This window comes from Anas acuta, chromosome 2 (assembly GCF_963932015.1).
Source record: "Anas acuta chromosome 2, bAnaAcu1.1, whole genome shotgun sequence".
NCBI classification, from domain to species: domain Eukaryota; kingdom Metazoa; phylum Chordata; class Aves; order Anseriformes; family Anatidae; genus Anas; species Anas acuta.
In genome coordinates, this window is record NC_088980.1 from 115974290 (window position 1) to 115996884 (window position 22595).

General features: G+C 39.0%; 1 long non-coding RNA gene across 1 annotated transcript in view; it reads left to right on the top strand.

The window, feature by feature from the left end:
- The window catches only part of LOC137851061 (uncharacterized), a 195290-nt gene that overhangs the window by 160740 nt on the left and 11955 nt on the right, over nt 1–22595 (top strand). Inside the window, exon 2 of the long non-coding RNA XR_011092981.1 lies at nt 728–829. This is a non-coding gene — a long non-coding RNA (uncharacterized lncRNA). The remainder of the gene's footprint in view (nt 1–727; nt 830–22595) is intronic.

Below are 22595 nucleotides of genomic sequence, written 5' to 3' on the forward strand. Positions count from 1 at the left end.
ATGGAATTAGGAAGACTTCCAAAGGAAGTGCTAGTACAGGATAATATATACATACTTAAGATGTACTCACAGTTCTGGTTTTGGGCAAACCTCTTTTTGCTGCAGGTGCATGGTTGGTGATCAGAAAGTTAATGCAGCAAAGCACCTCTTATTATCTTTGGCTCTCTTTTGCTAACTGGCTGTCATTCAGAGAATAGGAAGCTCAACACTGTGTGGAGAATTGTCCTCTCCACCTGTCAGTGATTAATTTCACATATTCAGCCATCAGGGACTCTGTAGGAGATTCTGGTTATTTTTCTTTTCTGTCTCAAACCAGAATTTACTGTCTGTACTTCATATTCACTTCTAAATAAATTTTCATAGTTTTGGGTTAAAAAGCCTTATTATTTTTCTACTGTTTAATAATGCTTTGGAATTAAAGTTATTTGCATTCATTGCATTTGAACCAATTTATGGTTTTAATTTTTCAAATGTGTTGTTAATCATATCAACACAAATAATATTTGAGCAAGGTACAGAGTCTTTTTCCCCTCCTCTAAATGAAAAATGATGCAAAGATTTTTTTTTCCTCTCCCCAGTGATGTGAACATGGATTTCTTATCCTTTTGACTGGCCAAGCAAGACCAGGTCTAAGGATCAAATTGATGATGTTCCTCCTTTTGTCCACAGTACAAGGTGGGCAACACTTAATAACAACTCTTCCTCTGACAGTTCTTTGATGTTCCAGGCATCGAGAGGAACATCTCTGTTGACCTTGGTACAACTCAGGAAATCCTCCAGGATCCTTAGGAAATCCCTGTTCTGAGAAACCAGCCACACTGTGTTGCAGGTAAACAAATCTTTCTGCTGTTTCTAACCCTGAAGTTCCCTGTGTTGATCAGAGGCTTTAGCTTAATTTGTTTTTTAAGAGATTGTGGCTCTAACAGGATTTGTAAAAGAGCAAGGTAATGGGGAGTAAGGGAAACTGCTAAGACAAAGGTGGCTAAGATCCAAAACATAATTGGATCTGAACAGAACAATGTTATTGGTGAGAAAGTAGCTAGAGAGGAAGAGCAAGAGGTAATTTACCTGCTAACTGAGAGCTGAGCAAGAGGAGGGGAAAATAGGAATTCAGATGGAGAAACTGGCAGAAAAACTAGCATCCAAAAGGTGTGGGAGGAAGGAGAAATTGAGGTGAAAAGGTATTAGGAACCCAGTGTACTAGAAGTGGCTTTATTGGTGGAGTAGCAGGGACTTGAATGTACGGGGCATGGGGCAGGAGTGAGGGGAGAACACAGGGCAGAAAGGATTGTAGAAGAGTGTTAGAAGGGAAAGTCTGTCTTTGAAGGAATAGGAAGACAAGCAAGGAAACAAACATTGAGAAAATGCTGGTAGAAGACATGGAAATTCAGAGATGTTGGTATTTTACCCAGAACCAGTGTTTCATAGGGAGGAGGATAAAATACCCAAAGCTTTGGCAGCATAAAAGCTAAATGCCTGCAAATTGCCAAGGATCAGTGCCCTAAGAGAAAGGCCTTATGACAATGTCTGCTACAGGCATTGCTCTAGAGAACAGGGTAACTGATATCTTAAACATCTACTTATAATATGTGGAAAATGCAGCATTTTATCATGGGGGACTTCCATCTGAGTGTCTTGTACTGCTAGTCTCATGCTGCCAATAATAAAAGGTCCTTGGAATTTTTAAATGTTATAGATGACAGTTGCTTAAATCAAAAATTGCTGCATACAGCTCAGGGGACTTTTATATTAGACTACATCTTGAAATAGAAAGAAGGATTGATTGGTAGACCAAGTTTGTTGGTAACATCTGTGCAAACAGATCTCTAACTTAACATTCATTATGGGCAAACAGAATAAGGCTAATACTGGTAATAAACACATTTGAATTTTTAGCTTGAAAAAAACAAATCTCACAAAATGTTCATTAAAACATGAGTATTAACTGGTAACATTCAAGAATGTTCTATCACATATAGACAAAACAGTCCTGCAAATAAGGAAGGAGTATACTGCCTAGAGGAAAAATAAATAAATAAATAAAAAGGAATAATAATAATAAAAAAATAAAACTGTCAAATTTCTTTTTTTTTTTTCTATTTATGCAGTGTCATGTATACATCAGAAATTGAGTATTACAGAAAACTGGAAAGCAAAGTCAAATGACAAAATTATAGCAACAGAATGAAGAAGAAGAAATTCCTGTACACAGTTCTTCATGATCTTTGTGACAATGGCATGATCTCATTACTAGAAAAATTTGGTAGAATTTGAATGTGCAAAAAAGACTAAACATAATTATATTTCTCTACATTTGGGGAAACATCCAGGTGATGCAGTCATATATGAGCACAAAATATTTTCGATTCTAACAGCAACTAAGGTTAAACAGCAGATAGGAATAATTAATTGGCAGGACTCAGTATTTTGCATCTGAGAGTGTAGGGAGAGATGGCCAAGAAATTTTCTGACCCTGTAGAGCTGAATTGTCAATATTTTTCTATGTGAAAAGCTCCGGACAAATTATATGGTGTAGGTTTTTAAATACTATATGAAACGATTCACCCATTTAATTTTGCACCTTGTAACTGCTATTGAAAGTTAACTCTATAGCACAGTATTGCTCTGGTTTTCATCTGTTCCCTGCTTCCAGTAAAAGTCTCTGAAATGCAATTGAGAGAAAGAACTATCAGGAACCCTTTGGAAATGTCTGTCAATCTGTGTGTCTATGCTAACAAAATGCCACAGCAAGAAACTTGGTTTTACCTATGAGGCTGGTAAAGAAATATTTGTTTGATGTTGAGCAGTTCTGGGTGGTGAGAAATTTTGATGACCTGATGGCCAGCTGGGAGGGGTGTCTCCCATAGGTTCCAGTGGCCATTTTCTGGCCAATTCAGAAAACAGACCACATATAGATCAAGGAAGAGCCTAGATTTCTGAGAATGCATGTACTCAATCTTTCAAAAGTATCCAGGTAAAAATGAAATTGAGTGAGAGACTAATATCAAGGTCTTAGTGGATTTCTGCAATCCAAAGGGGAAAAAAAAAAAAAAAAAAAAAAAAAAAAAGGTATTAGAAAATTTATAAAGAAATGGTTTTTTTTGTTTGTTTGTGTGTGTATGTGTGTGTACACAGGAATAGGGCTTTTAGGAAGTTTGTCTTTCTAATACTGGAAAGTCTGGGGATCCTGGTAGTTAAACTGCAGTACAAGCAACATGGATACACTGAGTGAGGAAGTTTTATTATTTGGCACTGTGCAACCTATGCTAGAAAACTGTGTCTGTGCCCAGACAATTGTGGTTTGGGAGAAAGTTCTGGGGATTATTAAAGCACTAGAAAGCATGACTCATAGTTCAGGGTTCTCAGGTGATTTATTTTAAGGAAAGACTAATGTGAGAATTGTCCTTAGAGGACGGAAGGCTCTTTGCTCTTCAGAAAAAGCGTAGCAAGGTCTAGTAGTTGGAAGCAAGAAGTAAAAAAGCTCTCTAAATTATAATGAATCAATTTACCTATGTTTGCTTGTGGATTCTATATTAATAGAAAGATTCAAAATTAAGCCCGGATCTTCTTCTAAAAGATGTGCTCTGAAATACAGGCATATTTCATGGTCCCATGCTTTTGAAGAAAAGAGCTCACATTAGGTGCACATACTGGTTCCTTTTGTCTTGCAATTGGTGCAAAGTTCTTACACATGGGATTGCTGTGACAAAAGAAGCAGCAGAGGAAGATATCAGTCCTTTCCAGTGAATGGATTTATTTATCCAAATGGTCAAGAGAAGAAAAAATGATGGGGTTTTCAGGTTAATGAAAAAGAAACATAATTTGAAGAAGGCTGAATAGGGTAGGACATAAGCATAGAGAGAAGTGACACTAATTTTTTGAGCTTGTATCATTGATAGGAGTGTGAAGTGCTAGACTGGATATTGAAAAGGAAATCTTGGTAAATCCAATGTTTGTTATTGAACCCCAAAATGCAATTAGGAGAGGTGATATTCTGTTAGCTCTGACAGGATGCCAGGCAGAGGGCTGCAGGCTGAAAGCTGGGGGAAAGAAGTCAGACAGTTTCTGTGATTGCAGGCCAGGGTTGATATTTAAACGGGTGTAAGTTGAAATGACTGACCCTGTGAAGGTAACAGGAGACGGACACTGTGCCCTGAGAGCTCAAGCAGAGCCAGAAGAGCTCTACTCTTGTCTGGAGCACCCGTCCCTAGAAAAGAGGGATTTAGGACGTAGAAGCAATGTGATTCTCTCTGCAACAGATCTGAGGTTCTAAGAAAGATGTCAGAGACAATGGCAAGGAGAAAGATGGATATACAGTTTTAAAAAAAAATTTGCTATTTTTAGGGCAAGTAATGCAAAACCTTGTCTAAGGCTGATGGGAAATTGCTAGATCACTGAGAGGAGCTGAGAACAAGTGAAAGTGAGGCACTATGACAAAGAGCAGGGGAAATCAACTCACTGAGGGAATGAGGGTTATGGATGTATTTCTCCTAGGTGGAGATTAATGAGGACTTTGGGTTAGAGTTTGAAACTATTACAACAAGTGACTAAGAAACAGCAGAGGTAAGAGTTTGAGAGGGAGGAAGGGAGGAAGATTTGTGTGTCAGGCAGGCAGGCTGCTAGCACATTTTTACAAATGACACCTGCTCTGAGCAAGAATGTTCCAGGGGGTTATATTTCAGCCCAATCCATTCTTTTTTAAAAAATGCATAATTTATTCCTATAAAGGGGACACACTGATCTGATTTAATTAGGCTAATTAGAGGTCTGTGTCAAATACAGGAGTGAAGCATGTGGAGGTGGGTAGAAGGCGTAGGCATGAAAAGATCAGGGAAAAGTCCTTGTAGGCAGCATTAGTTTTCAGTCAGAAGCAAATGACAGGAATCTGGGCAATACAGAGTCTGAAAACCTGGGCGCTACAGAAATCTTGCACAGCTGGGTGCTAAGGTGCTCAGTTTAAAGCCTGAGGTAGACTGAGCCATGAGAAACCAATGGTTTTGCTTGAATATAAGACTGCAGATGTACATGGGAGGGGATGGATTTCCAGAGATGTGTATTTCTTTCTATTATTTCAAGGTCTTTTGGAAATGGCCTTTGGCAGTATCTTTAGAGCTGAGGACAGTGAAGTGGAAAAGATGATAATACAGAAACAGGAAGGGGGAGCCAAAAAGAAAAGGGATTCAGGGGTGCTGGTCATGTGATGCAGAGGATGGAGTCATAAAATGAAGTGAAATGAAATAAAAGAAGTATATAATATTGGAGACAGAGCCACTGGAAGCCATAAGGAGATGATAAAGAGAAATTACTGGATTATCTGTGGTCCCTGAAGGATCAGAATAGTGCAGGGAACAAGAAGCCCAAAAAGAGAGCTAGCAGGACAGCAGGACAGGGTTTCTTATTCTCAGTAGTTCCAGGCAGGGGATCTGTCCTTTGTTTGAGAGGGAGAGCAAGATGCTGGAACAAGCTGAGTGTCTCAAGTACATGACAGGAGTGATTTAAGGTAAGTTTCTATCACCACTGAAAATAACAATTGAACTAAATCCAAGATACTGACCTCTGCAAAGGTATTTACTGCATCCTGATGAAGACTGATAATGTAGCTATAAATATAGCAAGTATCTGGAAATTCACAGTTGAGAAATACCAAGAGCCCTTGAGGCTTTTCCTCCCTCACAGTGGGTAACGTATTTCAGTGAAATGTGAGAACAAAAGATGATAGCCCCAAAAGATTTATCCTCTTACTTGGGCCCTGTGTTGCATATTGAGCTTGGATTCACTTCAGCCAATATTTCTGTGATATAATGTTTCTTTGTAAAAAGAACTTTACCAAGGAGATTCAAATAGAAAATTATGCAATCAATATATCTGGCTTTAAAAAGCAATGAAATAGTTAACTTGCTCTTAAAAATGTTAATTTTTAGCTGTTCTGAAGAATAAAGGGACAGGAAACTCTTTATCATTTTCATTAAATCATTCCTAAACTAAAACATTGTAGGCTGACAGCCAACATGATCACCTTACTCTCTTGAGATGAGCAACTTTTTGCCATGTTTAATGAACAGGGAAGTTCATCTATGATGAAGTCCTGAGAGGGACTGAAAAAGGAGGGTGGGTTTAAAGCACAAGGCTTTACACCCAAGCAAAATACTGTTTGTGTCCATACTAGGAGCTGGAATACAAGACAAATGGAAAATGCTGCCAGCCTCTCCCTTTTTTTTTTTTTTTTTTTTTTTGAAGATTTGAATGAGCAGTCATAGAAATAGGCTCCAGATCCTATTGCACTGCAACCCTGCAACTCGCTTTCCAAGACCTGGACTTTCCTTGTGAAAATGGTCATCCTAAACATATTTTTAGTGCCTTCCTCACCCTCCCCCCAAAATCTCAGCCAAAGTATATTTTGAATTATATTCTTGTGCTGAAAGGCATTAATAGGCATAGTCAAGAGGGTTTTGGTCTGTAGAATATTGGCAGATTTGAAGCAGACAGGTGTGCTAAGCACACAGGCTGGTGCACCACAAAGACGGGTGTGCTAATAACCCAGGCTGTGAGGAAGGATGAATTAAGGTTTGTAGTTTGATAACTGGAAATAATAGAAGCCTGTGTTCTAGTAGTTTGCGTGGCACAGAAGCTAAATCATCTAAGCTATTTGTAAGCGCGAAGGCTAAAAGATTTATTGGGCAGACTATGCAGAAGGTGATGGGAAGGACAAAAGAGGCTGTAATGTCTTTCAGAGAACCAGCATAGCCCTAAGGTGTGGAAAGAAATCCTGAATAAATGGCTTGACAGGCTTGGAAGTTTAACACACACACCCTTTTCCTCTAAGCAGCAGAACTTAGTGTGGATTCCTCAACACAACCTGAATTGCTACTATTGCTATTATTGCTATCCAATGCACAGTTGAAGCTGTCCAATACCAAACTAGCAACTGTTTATTCACTTACTTAGATTAGGTACTACATGAATTACACATCTGGGGCATGTTTCACTGCTGAAGAATTAATGAAAAATTTTTGATGAAAAATTATTATTAAGAAATGTTATTAAAAGAGTAATGTAATGTATACATTTCATGAGTAATGTTAAAATATAACAACATAATGTTTAATTGTTTCATAATTTTTCTTATTAAACTTCTGAGTAAGTAGATGAAGTTTATATGCAATATAAACTTTATGCAATGTGCATCACTGGTGAATCAACACTTCAGTTGAGACTTAAAATATTGAAATATTTAGGACAAAAATAACTACATGCCTACTGTAGTTAATATAAATACAGTGCTGACAGTATTCTTCTGATTTTGTCACTACTGAAAGGACATCTGAAAGTTGTTGAAACAAATTTAAGGCAATGTGGGGAGGTGGGATTGTGAAAGATATTTGTACTTTGAAAGTTCCTTGCCATTGGGGTTTAAATGGAAATTTTCTCTCCACAAATTTAAGCTAATATCTCTTTCTTGTGTAAGACAGAAGGACATCAGTGTTGCTGAGTGTGTGTGGCACAGTGCCGTGAGGACCAGATAAGCTCTTCAAGACAAGTAAACAAATGATTTTCTGAAGTATGCACACATGAGCATTATCATCCTTAAAAGCTACATTAGATTTTCAAATGTATCATTTTGCTTGCTGTATCAGTGCTTGGCAGTCTGAAAAAGTCGTTAGAGAAAATCTCTACATTAGGAAGGGGGAACAAAGAGATTGGCAAAATTTTGAATATCAGTGCACTTCCTTTGATTAAAAAGCTGGGCTAATTCTGGGAGAAAAACAAAGCTTAGTTTGCCTTCTAAATGGAACACATTTGAATGTACAAAACTGATAGAATTTGAAAAAAATATGTATATAATAATCCTTTATATAAATTTATAATATATTTTAACAATTTTACTTGTTTGATTTCTTTGTAAATGAACTCAAAATTTGATATGGTAACTTTATTCACAATGAAAACATAAAGAAAGAGTGAAGAATTCAGAAATACAGGACTTATTACAGATTTCATCCTTGGATAGTTTTATCTCAAACAACATCATTTGTTTTCTACTCATTTTCATTTCATGCCTAGCCAGAATGAGACAGATTGGTCTCTGCCTTTATGTTTTTACTGACAGCCCCAAGCCTGCAGCACAGATAGACTGCTGGTCCCTGGGTAACAAGCTTTTAGATTGGGGCCAGAGGTGCTGGGTCTTTAGAGCACAAAATGAAACACAGTTCCTTAGTCAGCATTTTGAAGCATGGAGAGGGAGGTGGGGATGGAGGGAAAATTGGACTTGGGTGTATCTTTATTTTTGGAAGGAAGCAATTTTTGAGGTTTTTAATCATTGTCATTTGGCTTAACGTGGCTGATTCTTCATAAGGTTCTTTATGTGTTCCTTAAGGCACAGGAGTGGATGATGCTTTAAAAGATGAAGTGAAAATTATGTATTTACTGCATGCCCAAAATTGGAATGAGCAGGAAACCTCCATTGGATGTCTTGCGTGAGGATGGAGATGAGCCACTGGGCTTCCTGCCTAGGTAGACATAACTTGTGAAGATGGACACTGGATGTGTCTGGAGTAGAAGCTGGACGTGATTAGCCCTGTGTAGGCATAAATAGCACCTTAGTGCTAACTTAGCATTTCTAATTGCTCTTCAGACTTTCTGAAGCCATTAAATGAGACTATCCTTAGCACAGTATATGATACCCAGCACATATACTACAGGTCAGACTGCATCTCAAACATCTGTGTGCCATTTGAATGTTATTAAAAACTGAGGGCAAATCTCCAGCTACCTGGTCACTCTCTCTCTCTCACACACACACCCCAAACCAAACGGCAACAACAACAACAACAACAAAACAGTCAGGGAAAGGTCTTGCCAGTTTTTAGACACACAGGCCACTTCCATGTCAGGCCACTTCCAGTTCTCCTTGACTTCTGGGCTGAGGGACAGCTACTGTGCTGCCTGATGCCAGTCTGCATTTCACCCTGCACATTTTCCAGTATCTGGCAATAGGTCCTGAGAAGAGGATGCCTTAATTCCTTCCAAAAGCTATCATCAAAACTGAAAGGTACTTTCTAGTGCACCATTGAGCATCTCTTGTGTTTCCCTTACTTGTGCCAGGACTCCTCGCTGCTCTTACCAGCCACAGACTTGCTGAAGAGAAGGGAAAAAGCCTGTGTAGAAGTTGAGGTTGTATAATGACACTGGAGCATGTTACATAAACCTCGGTACAAAGAACTTGTTAAAATGTACCCAAAGGGTAGAAAAATATTCCAGATCATTTATTCAGCGCTTGTTTCATGATCACGATCGTTTTTTTTTTTTTTTTAAACCTCTGGCAATATTTGAATTTGATTATACTAGAGCTAAAATTTCACTCCCGTTTATGGCTCGTCCTTGTTTCACACACTGCAAAGCTCGTCTTTGTGCTTTCCATAGTACACATAAGCAGGGATGACATGATCACTGTGCCGGACAGCTATTCTCCTTCAGAGAAGGGACAAGACCATGCACAGTAGCCTTTTGCCTAGTGGTGTGATAAGAGGGGTGATTAATCCTTTCTCACTGGGTATGTAAGATTTCCTTTCTGTAGCCATGAGGCTGCCTGACAATGCACAAAAGCAGAGCAAGTTGCACTTGTGAACATACTTGCTACTGCTATTTCCCATGCACATACATGTTTCAGGCACCCACCCTGTGTTGCGTGTGCTTTGCAGACACCTTCATCCCTGAGCTGAGCAGGATTTGCTGGGCTCCTGAAGGCACTGATAAGAGCCTGCTGCGTTTGGGCACTGGACCGAACAAGCGGAGGGGAGCGACTTTCAGCAGTCTGCGTTAGGAGGATGCTAGTGACACCTAGCGTTTAAAAATAAAACAAACACAAAAAGCACATGAAAATGCCAGCAAGCCCGGCGGGTTTCCTTGCAGAGCTGAGGGCGGCAGGTAGCGAGGTTGCTGCTGCTGGGTCACCTCCGGCCCTCGGGACATGGGGACAAGGAGCAGGGGACAGCGGGTCCGGACAGCATCCCTGCTCCCCTGGTCCACCCCAAAATGTATCCCACCCCATCTGCTCGAGCAGAGAAAGTGTTTGGGAATCAATGACCCCAGAGAGTGAACAAGCAGCTTTGAAGGGGTGCTTGCAAGGTGATGGCAGCCTTGTGTTCCTCTCTGTTTGCATCCTTCGTTCTTGTCTGCACTTTGCTAGCTAATAAACCGGCAGAATATTTTGACTTTGTACTATTGTGCATACACCGAAATGCAATCTGGTAACTGATACCCTCTCTGTGTACAGGTATTTAAACTAATTGCAGGGGGAAGGATATAAGAGATGATGCACTGTAGCTTAATTTTAACAAGGAAGAAAAGACAGTCTCTGCAAACAGGATTACAATAAATTCTGAAATAAAATTCTAGCACATCAAGGAGCTCAAAGCTGGTGACACACTGCCCAGATTCAAGGGAAGGGGAAAGAATATTCCAAGGGCATTCGATATCACATAGCAACAACAGTTGTAAGTTGATGAATTCAATGTTCCTACAAGTAACCCTGGCAGTCAAGCAGCTCTTGCATTTTTTTTTTTTTAAATGTTTGATTTTTTAAAATTCTTTTTTCTAAAAATAAGGATAAAATGGGTTGTGAGATCATAAACTGTATAAAAACGGATGTATGCTTAATGTTGTGCAACAGTTAAAGAAGTTAGCATATGAATAACTAATCATCACTGCAACTATCTCAAGACATGATTAATATAAAAATACTGTAATGTTGCTGGTAGAAATAGAATATCTACTTGAACTATATGCAGATGTTTGACATTTCTATCCCTTTAGATATTTACCAAATTCAAGAAAAAAAAAAAAAAAGTAGCAAAATTAGTAGCAAAATTAGGTTGAGTGAAAAAGTTACTGTAAAAGTAGCAAAATGGACAAGCTCACAGGCTGGTGCATTATGAAGGATCCAGACCAAAGTTTAAGGCTGTTGTGGCTCCTGCAGACTTGAACACATCCATATATGATTAGATTACTTCAAGGTTTCAGAGATGCAAAGCGTTTCTGAATCAGAGGCAAGCTGTAGATCTGGTGTCTTACATTAACTAAGCCTAATATGTTTAGTGCTTTGAAAGTCATATAAAGTCACTAGAGACTTCTTGTATTACCTTTTGGAATAAATTCAGCATCTGTGTTGTTTGATAAAAGAGTGGCATAGATGTCTGGAGCTTCTGAAGGTGGGGATCATCGGTGGAGGTCATTTGAAGAACGTCATGGGTCACAACATGAAATGACTACGATGATCCTAAAACATACACGGGGACCTGAGAAAAACCTTGTTTCAGGGAGATAGCATCTGTTCCTGAAGTAACACAGTGTTGCTGCGTCAGTGTAATATTTTAGTTTAGATTGCTGCTGGAAAACTGCTTATCATGAGTTAAGGCACGTTTAATGGAAGTGTGTACTTGAAATTGAAAGGACATAAGTAAAGTATATTCCGGAATATTACTCGTTCACATGTGGAGGAAAACAAGCCAGTGCAGGAATTAATGTATAGTATGGATACATAAGTAAGCCAACATTGTTTGTGCTGAATGGGTGAGAGCACCTGACATGGCTATTATGGGCGTTGAATTTCAGCAATACCATAAGCAAAACCAAAATGCATCCATAAATGTTGGTCATAAAATCAAGTGATATTTTAAAAAGTGTTACTTTTCGAATGACTGTATTTCCAGAGATATCTTCTTGATTATGTTAGGTACTTCCAGGTGAGAGAATTAGAATAGGTAGAAATTTTCACTAGTTTTGTTTTGTGCTTAATAGCCATAATGGATCCTTATTCAGTATGCTCTTCTTTGGGATCAACAGGAGCAGAAAGGAAAAAGATGCTGACAGGTCTATGGTCATTATATTTTTGTAGGGTTCCCTCGTTTTGATTACTGCTGTTACTCTGTTAATTTTCTGAATCTCTGAGTTTTCAGATATCTGAAACAAAACTGCAGTTCTCCACAGTTCAAGCCAGTCACAGTAAGGCACCACCAACTTGGCATCACTCTCAAAAGCTTTTGTTAAATTGATGATGACACCTATTGTGTTCTAACTAGCAATGCTTTTATGCTTGCTATAAATAATTACTTTCATTAACTGTTTTCTTGACCATATATCATTGGAGAAAGATGCTGCACACTCCAGGTCTTCATGCATATTAACACTGATTTACTGTTTCACCTTCTTCACCTGAAGTAAGAATATTACAGAAAGAGTTTACAGGATTTGATGTTTTTCTTATTTTTATTATTTTCTATGTAACTTTAGAGTCTGACTCCAGTGACTTTGGGGATGGCTTTTGCATTGTCTTTATGTGAACAACATTTTTGTACAGGTCTGTTGGCTAGATTCCCTTGTGCAACATAGCTTTTTGCACTGCTAAGGCAGCAACAAGAAGCTCTAATAGGACCACGAAGTGCTAGCAGACAATCCCCTAGGATAGGAAAGTGTGCACAGCTTGACTCCAGCACTGCACTTCTGAATGCTTCCATGTGGATAATGGAAAGAATATACTTCAATGCCAAGAGAGGACACACTGGAGATGTGGCAGGGAAGACTGCATCTCTTAAGGAACTACACTGAAGGTTATGGAACAGAACAATTTTCTGGTGAAGGGGGTAACTTTTTTTTTTTTTTTTAAGAGTTAAACAGTTGAGAAAGATTAAACTGCGTGAGACTTGATCTGGGAGTACTTCTTGTCCTTGCTCTTATCTTGTGGGGCCACATCCTATGTTGAGGATGCTGTTCCAGGAAACCTATTCTCCCCATTTGTTATGTACTGGTGTTGGTACTCATCTGACCAGGTTTGCTTCTCATGTTTCTCTTTCATGTCACTGGGAGATGAAATACATATCTATGTCAGTGCAAGGGAGTGCACAGGGGTGCAGCTGGAAAAGGCATGTGAAGAGAGAGGAAGGCATAACACCTCAAAGCTGCTATGAAACCACACCCATGGAGAAGCTGCTGACAAGTCTTCTGACTATTTTGGACAAATGGTAGGACTGGGATGGCATAATGCAGACACTACTATGCCTTTTTGTCATAAAAGAAAATAGCTAGCATCCAGCCCTAGGTATAATCTACCGCTCATATGTGAGGTCTAGGAAGCATTCAAAGCAAAGTAACACAAAGTAATTCCATTAAATGCACTTATAGTCACTCACAATCCATTATATACAGGTCGTATGAAGGCATAAACTTCACAGTTTTTTCTTGGATTGTGTATTTATAGCAGATCTTCTGTCTTTATTTTTCCAAAAAGATGATTACAAATAAGATTTTTATGAATTAAAGGTATTTGAGGGATTTTTTTTTTTTTTTTTTTTTTTTTTTTGGTGGGAACAGGTAAGAAATTCATTTCTAACATATGCTTATCTTGACAGCATCACTTTAATTTGTACTTAATTGGCTGTCTGAAAGGCTGTTTCCATGACAGCACGGCAGATATACAGTAAGGGCACTTATAAACAGTGATAAATAACGGTTCATTAGATTTCAGGGAGAATTCTTCAATAGACTGTTGCTGCTTTTTACATTTGTTGGGTGGAGACAACACATCCACCGCCATCCATGACACGAAGATAAAAGCTGCCCAACTTCCAAAGACCTCATATGCTAAAAGACATTTGCTGCCTTTGAAAGTAGGTCAAATACTGCCTTTAAACCACATCATGTTACTTCTTCTAACTGTTAGCTTCCTAACTACAACAATGTACAATACTGTGTCTTACCTACACTTGTCAAACCAGTCCTAAGTCCCTGCCAAGCAACAGTGCTTTTGGGATGGAAGTGGCTTCTCCTGACATACTCTCTAAAATATTTCCAGCCGTGATCTCTGACAGAAAGAAACACTTAGAGAAAGCAATTTTTCCCTCTGGTTCCCTGCTCTGGGGTTCGCTGTGCAGTCTATGTGGAAAGGTGTTGGGATCACTCATTCTGCTGAAAGCCATCAAAGAGGATGCTCTCAGGGGGAGATGAAAGTGGAGATGGTAGCTGTCATATGCAAGGTAACCCTGGTGCCACGAATAGTGTTTTACCAAGATCCACTTTAGTTCAGCCTTGAAACATACACAGATGTCAGAAGCAAGCCTGTAATTGCCATTGCTCAGAGTAATAGCAGTTGAAATATTGCTGTTTCAAAGGAGGCTTGATAGTGCTAGATGTGTCCTAGTGCAAAATTTAAATACATCTGTTTTGCGGGGATTTAGATTAGCACTGCAGAAAAAGATCGGATCTCTTTCCTCTTGAAGTCAATGACAGTTTTGTCAAGAAAAACAAAGTCGGAGTTTTCTTCTTGTTCCGTTGCTTTTTATGATAATTCACTGTTTTAATGAAACCAGAAGAGGCAGTGTTGAATAAAATATTAAAATAAGAATAATTATTTGCTTGTTTAGACAATCTGGAATGCAGATTGAAACAGGAAGGTCATCCACCTACTCCCAGGTTTTGTGGAAAGATTTTCTGATGCCATAGTTGCCATATGCCAACTATGATACATTTAAATTTCTAAAAAGTAAGTGCTTACTGCTAAGACCAACTAGTATCCTATCAGAGAATGCCAAATCTTTGCTACAACTCTTGTAAGAAAATAGTGGATTTTAAATGAGTCTTGTGGCTTACCTACACTTCTGTCATTCAAACTTTAAGCATATAATTTAACATATATTTATTTTTGTGGCAGTTCTTCATAACTTTGTACCTGTGATCAATCCCCATTCCTGCTTCTACCACCTATTCTCCAAATCACAAGGAATGATGCTTTGTAAGACTGCATGTTTAATCAAACCAGGGATTTAAGCATAGCATTTTTTGCTTTTTCTTTTTAAATATGCATTGGTTTTCATCTCATCAATTGCTAGCAATTGCAAATAACAGAAATTTCAGTACATGTCTCGTCATTCGAAAAATCTGTCTCCCTCAAAGAGAAAAAGGGACTTTTCTTACACTCACACTGAAGGTAGCAATGCACCCAAACACTATTTACTTTCTAGGGTTAGGCTACTATGTAACCTAGTAGCTTCAGAGAATTTTGTCAAAAAAAAAATTCACCTCTTTAGGAAGAAATCTTTTTTAAACAGTAACACTCAGTTGGAAACACTGCTTTGTTTCATTTTGTAGAATATATGACTCCCAGAGAAGATCCAAAATCATTTCTGTCCTCTTCTGAACCACTCAGTGGTTGTATGAATCTACAAGGCTGTTCTGCAGGGGAAATGTAGCTGATAATTTTCGTGCTCTGGCACTGGAACTTTTTTAGTGGTAGACTGCTGGTAACCAGGATAATACTGTGTAATAGAGATGTGTGGCATTTCTCAATCATTCCTATTATACAAGACAGAATGATATACTGACATGGTGAGCCATCTGTGCTAATGCCGATGATGTTATTAAATCATTCATAACATTTCACAATTTTTATTGGATCATTTAAATTCTTATTTTTGGCATAGAGTGTAGATTTCTTCCTCTAGAAATATGAACTCAGTATGCAAATGTGTTTGCCCTGTTTCCTAATAAATTCATGACTTGGTTGAACATCCTTGCAAGTGCTGTGGCTCATGTAATTATGTCCTCATATCTTGATAGAAGAAACAGAGAGCCAGATTCTTGCCAGATTAATTGATTTGTTCTTAGCACACATGGATTTGATCTATCTATTTCTGCCCACTTGTTCTGTGCCTACAAGATGTGCTGCTACTCAGAGTTTCACCCTGTCCCTCTTATTCCCTTCTTTCCCACTGAGGAAAAGTATTTCTCTCTCACATTTTATATCACTTACTAGTAGGAATATTGCCCTGAAATCACATTGTAGCTGCAAAACAACAATGAGTTTTCAGTGGTCACCATCTTGTCATGTACATAGTATACTAGCTGACCTATTTATTCTAGATGAGAGCTAAGAATACTGCTAAGTGCACATCACACTGGGCACAGTGCACACACAGCATGCCCTGGAGACCTCACAGCTTGGGTAAGAGTGCAGCACAGAGCAGGAAGTCGGACAAAGGAATGGATAAACAGGGAAAGAAAATGATGAAGTTATGGCAAAATTATTCCACCAGAAATTTTCATTGACTACCTGCTTACACATCTGAGAATTGCCATGGAGACACTGGTGGCCTCTGCATAATTAAGACTGTATTCTGTATTATGATTTTCATTTGAAAGAGAACAAAAACCCTTTCCATACAATTTAGTGATTATGTCCCAACATAGTACAGTAAACCATCCTACAATAATCAAATTTTTCTTGTTTATTTTTAAAGATTGAATAACCTTGCAGATGAAACAGAAAAGCATATATGTGTCTGTAACTCCCTTATGGAAGTATAAAATATTCAACATCAGGGCATGATGTTTGGCTAGCTAATGAAAAAAGATATCTCACTTTATTGTCACAGACAATTTGCTAGAAAAAAAATATGAACTGTAGGTGTTTTGTATGATTGCACCTTTCATGAAAGAACTGTATATGACCTGCAAGTGCATAAGCTCATATTTTGCTTCAGTGCAGTCCCCTCCAGTCTTTTGAAGTGCCTGTAAACAAAAATAAAACATAACCATGAGGTGGAAGTGGATGGAGAATTGTCACTGTGTAGATTTTACACCTGCTTTCTAAAGCATACATGCGATAAAGGAAAAGGGACTGTAAGATCCCCTAGGTTCATTGCATGCTTGACAAATGTTTGACCACATTCAATACACAGGGCAACAAGCATCTACCCCAAAAGAATATTTTTAAGTCATTTTACTTGTATCAGCAGGCTTGCGAAGAGGCTTCTGCAAGGTTCAAGCTCTGTGGCTCCAGACTATGTATGTGAAGCACACTGGTGTAAGTATGGCTGAAAAGTGCTTTATGTCTGTACTTTAAAGGGATGCAGCATTCAATCGTATTTTAAGAGAATAATCTCTTCATCCTCGAGAAGGTTACACTTCAAAACTCAGGTGTACAGGGTCTTTTCATTCTGCATGGGCTCCTCAGAACTGCAGGGATGAGTGATACGAACACAACATTTCAGAACAGCTTCAAATGTCGTGCAGCACAAATGGCATGATGGATCATTGGCGTTCTTCCAGAAACCAAAGTAACCACAAAGAGAGAGAAAGAGAGAGAGAGAGAGAGAGAGAGAGAGAGAATAAATAAATAAATAAATAAATAAATAACAACAAACAAACAAACACTCTTTTTTAAGCTCAGGTCCTGTATAGCTTCCTGATGGGTAGCAGGTCACAGACCCCAGAGTAGTGACTAGTTTTACCTTCAGCCAGTGGAGATTTTTCTGACCAGCCTATCTCCACAATTTTTGTTCTTAATTCCAGATTATCTTCCCAAATGTCAAAACCATAGCCATTTCACAAAGAGTCTAGTTTCAGGCTGAGCCTGTTCTGTTTTCTGTGGAGGGGAAGGGAAAGAGAGGAGGAATGTCAGAAAGGCAGGAGGACAATGAGACCTTTAGTGAGATGTGACACAGCTAATTTGTATGTGATGATTCTCCAGGCTATGAGCTGAACAATGCCAGCTTGTAGGGTTTGCCCTGACATCACCTCTTCAGTGAGAGGAACAGTGTAGCTGTGGAAGTCCCTGCTTGCTGAGATGATTTGGTCTCTTACATGGAAGCGCTTTCTTGTCTTCCTGCGAGGAAATCCTAATGGAGCTGCTGGGGTCCTTTTGCTTTTAAACACCTCTGTTCTGAGAGACTCCTGTTGTGCAGGAGATGCAGAAAACCTAGAGAGTTTCTTTCACCTTTCATAATCTAAAATATTTGTGAGCATACAATACAGCTGAGAAAACAATGCTGTTTGAAAAGCACTGCTCTTTTGATCCATTTTTTATTCCTATTTCACCAAGCACAGAAAATTCTTCATTTTGACTTTGTCCACTAACATTAACAATGCCTCATGATGTTAATTAATACTGCAAGAGGCTAAACCTCAGGCTGACTGCTTCACATGTGGGAATTAGTTGTGTGGGTTTGCGGAGCAACATCTGCCCTTGAATAGATTTAAAAAAAAATAATAATTAAATTAAACAAAAGAGAAGCGCTAAACTGAATCTGTGCCTAAATGATTAATACTTCTTCATGTTTAAGATTTTTTTTTTCCTAGCCTATTTTGTTTAATGATTTTCAGCTATGAATATTGCATGTCCTTCTGCAGTTAATTATTTATGCTGATGAAACATGGCACTCTCTGTACCCGTTTTGGATTCTGAATGGAAAGGAGCACAGTTTCTAGATGGCTCCTTCTGAATAATGATGGCTTACAGAGGCTTCTTTCATCAGAAGCAGGGTCATCCTCTAGCCAGCTTAAGGAGGCTTGAGGTTCACTAGCAGAAACTTTTGTGACAGCAGAGTCTTCACTGCTGGCCACCAGCTGTGCGTGCCAGGCTGCCTGCCCCATGCTTCAAAGAGCCTGGCTTCAGAAATCTTCTCCTTCCTGGTGGGAAAACCTTCCTCATGAAAGATTAATTAATCAGCAGGGTTTGTATTTCAGAAGTTGTGGTGCTTCAGGAATAGTTTGCATCTGCACAGTATTTTAAACTGAGCTTGGAGTCTAGCTTAGCTGAACTTTAACATTTTGAGCTTTCATTGCCAATTAGCATGAAAGTGGTCATCAAATATTGAAGTCCTCCCCGAGCTGGAATTATCTTTTTTCCACCCAACTCTGATAGTTACTGTTTATAGATATCTTTGCAGCAAGATATCCCTCACCCTGTAAGCTGATCTAGGCAAGAGCTTTGGCTGAAAAAAGTCTGTAGATATTCTCTCTGCTACTGTGTCATTTTAGTCAAAGAAACTTATGGCTGTCCTGAGCCATAAGACCCCTGATTTACCAAATCCCTAACACCACTTTTGGATAAGTCAGGCCTTCAGAATTTCCTAATAAATCAGTGGCACTTGAATAGCCTGAATGATGAGGAATCTTATGAAGAATAAGCCCTAGAGAAATTAAGCTTGCTTTGACCAGCCTAACTACAAGGTACTGTGGTATTCCAGTCCCACTTAGAAACTCAATGTACCTTAGCATTCAGGGAAGCACAGAGAGGTGTTACAAGCTTTATAAACTCTAACTATTAACTACACATGTACTGCTATTAAGTAAAGGAAGATCCTTCTCCAGGGACAACAAAGAGCTATTATAAGGAATGCGTTTTTTACTGAACTCAGCAGTAGGATATAAAAGTAACATTTGGTGGGACTTCTCTGAATTAGTACAGCTGGTACATCGACTGTGATTCATACCTCCTTAGTTAATCCTTTTTGGTGGTGACTTTGGCAATTCTCTTTAGCAGCCATAGAACCTGGGCACTGTAAAACTTGCACAGATGTTGTTAAGCATGGCAGCTGGAAGTAGACCCAGAATAATACCAGAATGTCAAGCACCCATCACCCTCTGGACAGAGATCTGCTGAGAATGGCTTGGCCATGGGGGGGCCACATGCCCAGCCAGCGTACCAGCTCTATCATGATTTTGCCCTGAGGTTGCTCTGTGCCTGCCCTTGCATAGGCCCCGATGACATGTTTGGCTTTTTGTGTCCTTCCTCTCCAAGTCCAAACCTATTCAGCCTTTCAAGTGCTTGCGCCCTAAACAACACATGCAATGTTACATAAAATAAGTATAGTATACCAGCAAGAGCATTTTGGATGTCCACTTAATATATGGGCTGGGCAGAAACAGAGACAGAGATGTCTCAGGTCGAGGGCTTGGCACTGGCTGTAGACCCTGGCATGCATTCAGGCTTGGACTCCTGGGAATCAGCCAAAATTGTGCCTGTAAAACAAACTCCAAAACCTATGTTATTCTACCTGCATCAACTATTCATAAGGAAGTTTGTGAATATTCTTGACAATGTTGTGTGATTTTTTCCCTGTGCAGAAATTGATGTTATTAAATAATTGAAAGGAAAGTAGCAAATCATGACGGTGGATTCTGTTCAGATGAAATTTTCAAAAACACCTAAGAGTACTTTCAAATAGCATTTTATAATTCCCTATTTTTTAACAGGAATGCTTAGGTTGTATGAAAGTTTGTGCTAACACAAGCTGTACTATTTCCAGTACACTGATCTAGGCAATTCTGAACTAACTCCAGAAGCAGCAAGTGCCATGTAAACATATTCTCAGTTGCTTTTGCACATTTCCCCTAAGTATCTTTTGCCTTGAAATGTTCCTCTTCTCAGGATTGTCTATGTTTAAAAAAAAAAAAAAGGTATTTTCAGACTCCTAACAATGACATCTTAAATAAAATAACTTCCCGTAATTCTGATAGCAGCTACCATCCTTATTTCCATAGCTTTCATCATTCATCTCTAATCCTCTTTCTTTCTTGCTTGTCATTATTTGTCTTTGCCTTTATTCTTTCTGATCACTATTGTTATCCAATTTCCTTCCTTCTTTCATCTTTCCCCAACTCCCACTGCATTTGTGTCCTGTCATGTTATAATTTTGTTTTTACTCCCCATGTAGCTTTCTATCAAATATACAACTTTGTAACTGACTTTACCTTCATCTTCCTACCTTTTTTCCCCTTTTCTTAGTCATGCTCCGGGGATCAGACAAAGGCCAGCAATGCAGGCAGTCGAAGACACTTCTCACACAAAATCCAAAGAGCACAACCACTCAGTCTGTTTCCCTGATGAATGGCAGAAGCCTTTGGCTTCATTTGTTATTCATATTAGGCTAAAGGCTCTGGGGGACAGCAAATATGTCTTACTGTATGCTGTGCCTGGAACACTGGGGTTCTGATTCTAATCAGGGTGGATGCTATTGAAGCAATAACAATAATCTCAGGGTGTAGGGTCTGGCCTCACCATCAGGTTTTGGCTCACTCAAGTGATGGAAGAAGAGCTCAGAGGAGCACCTCTGCTACGCTGGCTAATCAAGCATTTACTTATTCATTTACTTAGACTAGTAAAAAAAAAAAAAAAAAAGAGAGAGATAGAGAAACCATAAATGACTCAAGGAGTCTTTGCCATACATTAAATTACTATCAATGTAATGCTAATGGTCAGGAGTCAATGTCTCTACCACCATCTTAATAAAAACAGAACTAGGAAAAAAAAATCTCTTTACAGAGATTACCCTATCCCAGTAATGAGAGTTAGTTAGAAGTGAGGTCCATTACATGACCTCATGCTGTGTTAGAAGGAAGTGAATAGAGGTGATAAAGATGTTTGATCAGCTTCTCCCATATTACTTCCATGCTGGGCTGTGTCTGTCTTACTCATTTTAGCTTAGTACTTTAGATCACTTGGCTACATCTGACTTGCAGCGATTTCTGAGGGGAAAGATTGTTCTCAGGCCTGCAATCATACAAAACTGAATAAATCTTCTGAATATATGAGGGAATTCCCCCTTCTCCCTTTTCTACTTCCCAGGATAAATGGTCTAAGTTCAGAGATACACTCTCAAACCGATAGGGCATGAATATTTAATATGCCTTATGTGGAATTTAAGAAAATGGAAAATGGGTCATTAGCTCCAATTGCATGCCAAAAATTTTCTGTGATACTGAGTTAGTTGACTGAAGTTCTCAAATACAGTTGTATTTGTTTTAGTTGTCAAATATGGCCTTACTGATTTCTTATGCGGTTCTAAGAGAAAGCGATCATGTCTTCCTCTTGAGAAATACTTGTCCTGACAAAGGTGTCAGGGTCAATTTACTTCATACAGTTCAGAATGCAGCTCTTTGTCCCTGAAGCCATCCGCTCAGCAAAGACAGACAACTCCAAGATGTTTCTCGAGAAAATTGAACTCCTAGTCTATGAGACTGGGAACAGACTTGTCCTAGAATACTTCCATTGGGATGAAATGCTGCTCATCTTTTCCTGAATCATTCTTTTGATTTTCATAGTTAATGTGTGCAAGACTAAGATTTAGAAGGTATTTTCCAAGCGGAGGGGCAACGCTGGATCTCTCATGCAGACCAAGTATGATATCCAAACAAATTGGAGCACCAGCTGTGCTCCTCAGTCCTTTTCGTTCTTGCTCTTTCTGCAACTCCATCTCTTTCTTGTCTCAAAGGAAAGGAGGAGTGTTTGCTTTCAGAAAGTTCAGGTTTCAAGAGGCTCAGTCTCAGGTTGCTGAATTGTGCTGGGTATCCCATGTCCAGTAGAAACCCTTTCTTCCTGCAGAAGGACACCCTACTCTCGCTGATACATTTTTATGAGTTATACAAGAATAGAATGACTGTATAGATAACTGTGAGTGTACATGGTGGTAAGGGTGTGTAAATGCAATACCATATCCAGGTATTCATGTAATGCCAGGGATGAGCAGGCAAGTCCTAAAAACTTATGGTTTGATTTGACCCAATAATGGTCTTGAAATATTTAAAGATTTTAGGGGTGCCAACTTAATGCATATGAATTAACTGACTGAGGAAGTCAGGCAGTTTCCCTCTGTAGTCTATGAAAATGAGAAGCTATCTCCAACAGAAGCCATCCCCATCCCCAATACAGCTGTTTGGAATTGCCCAGATGAGAACTACCCTTACATTAATTCCTCTGTATTCAAAAGGAATTATGGAGGCCAGCTGCGCTGCCCTGCGTTGGAGCTGTGCAGAGTGATTGCCCC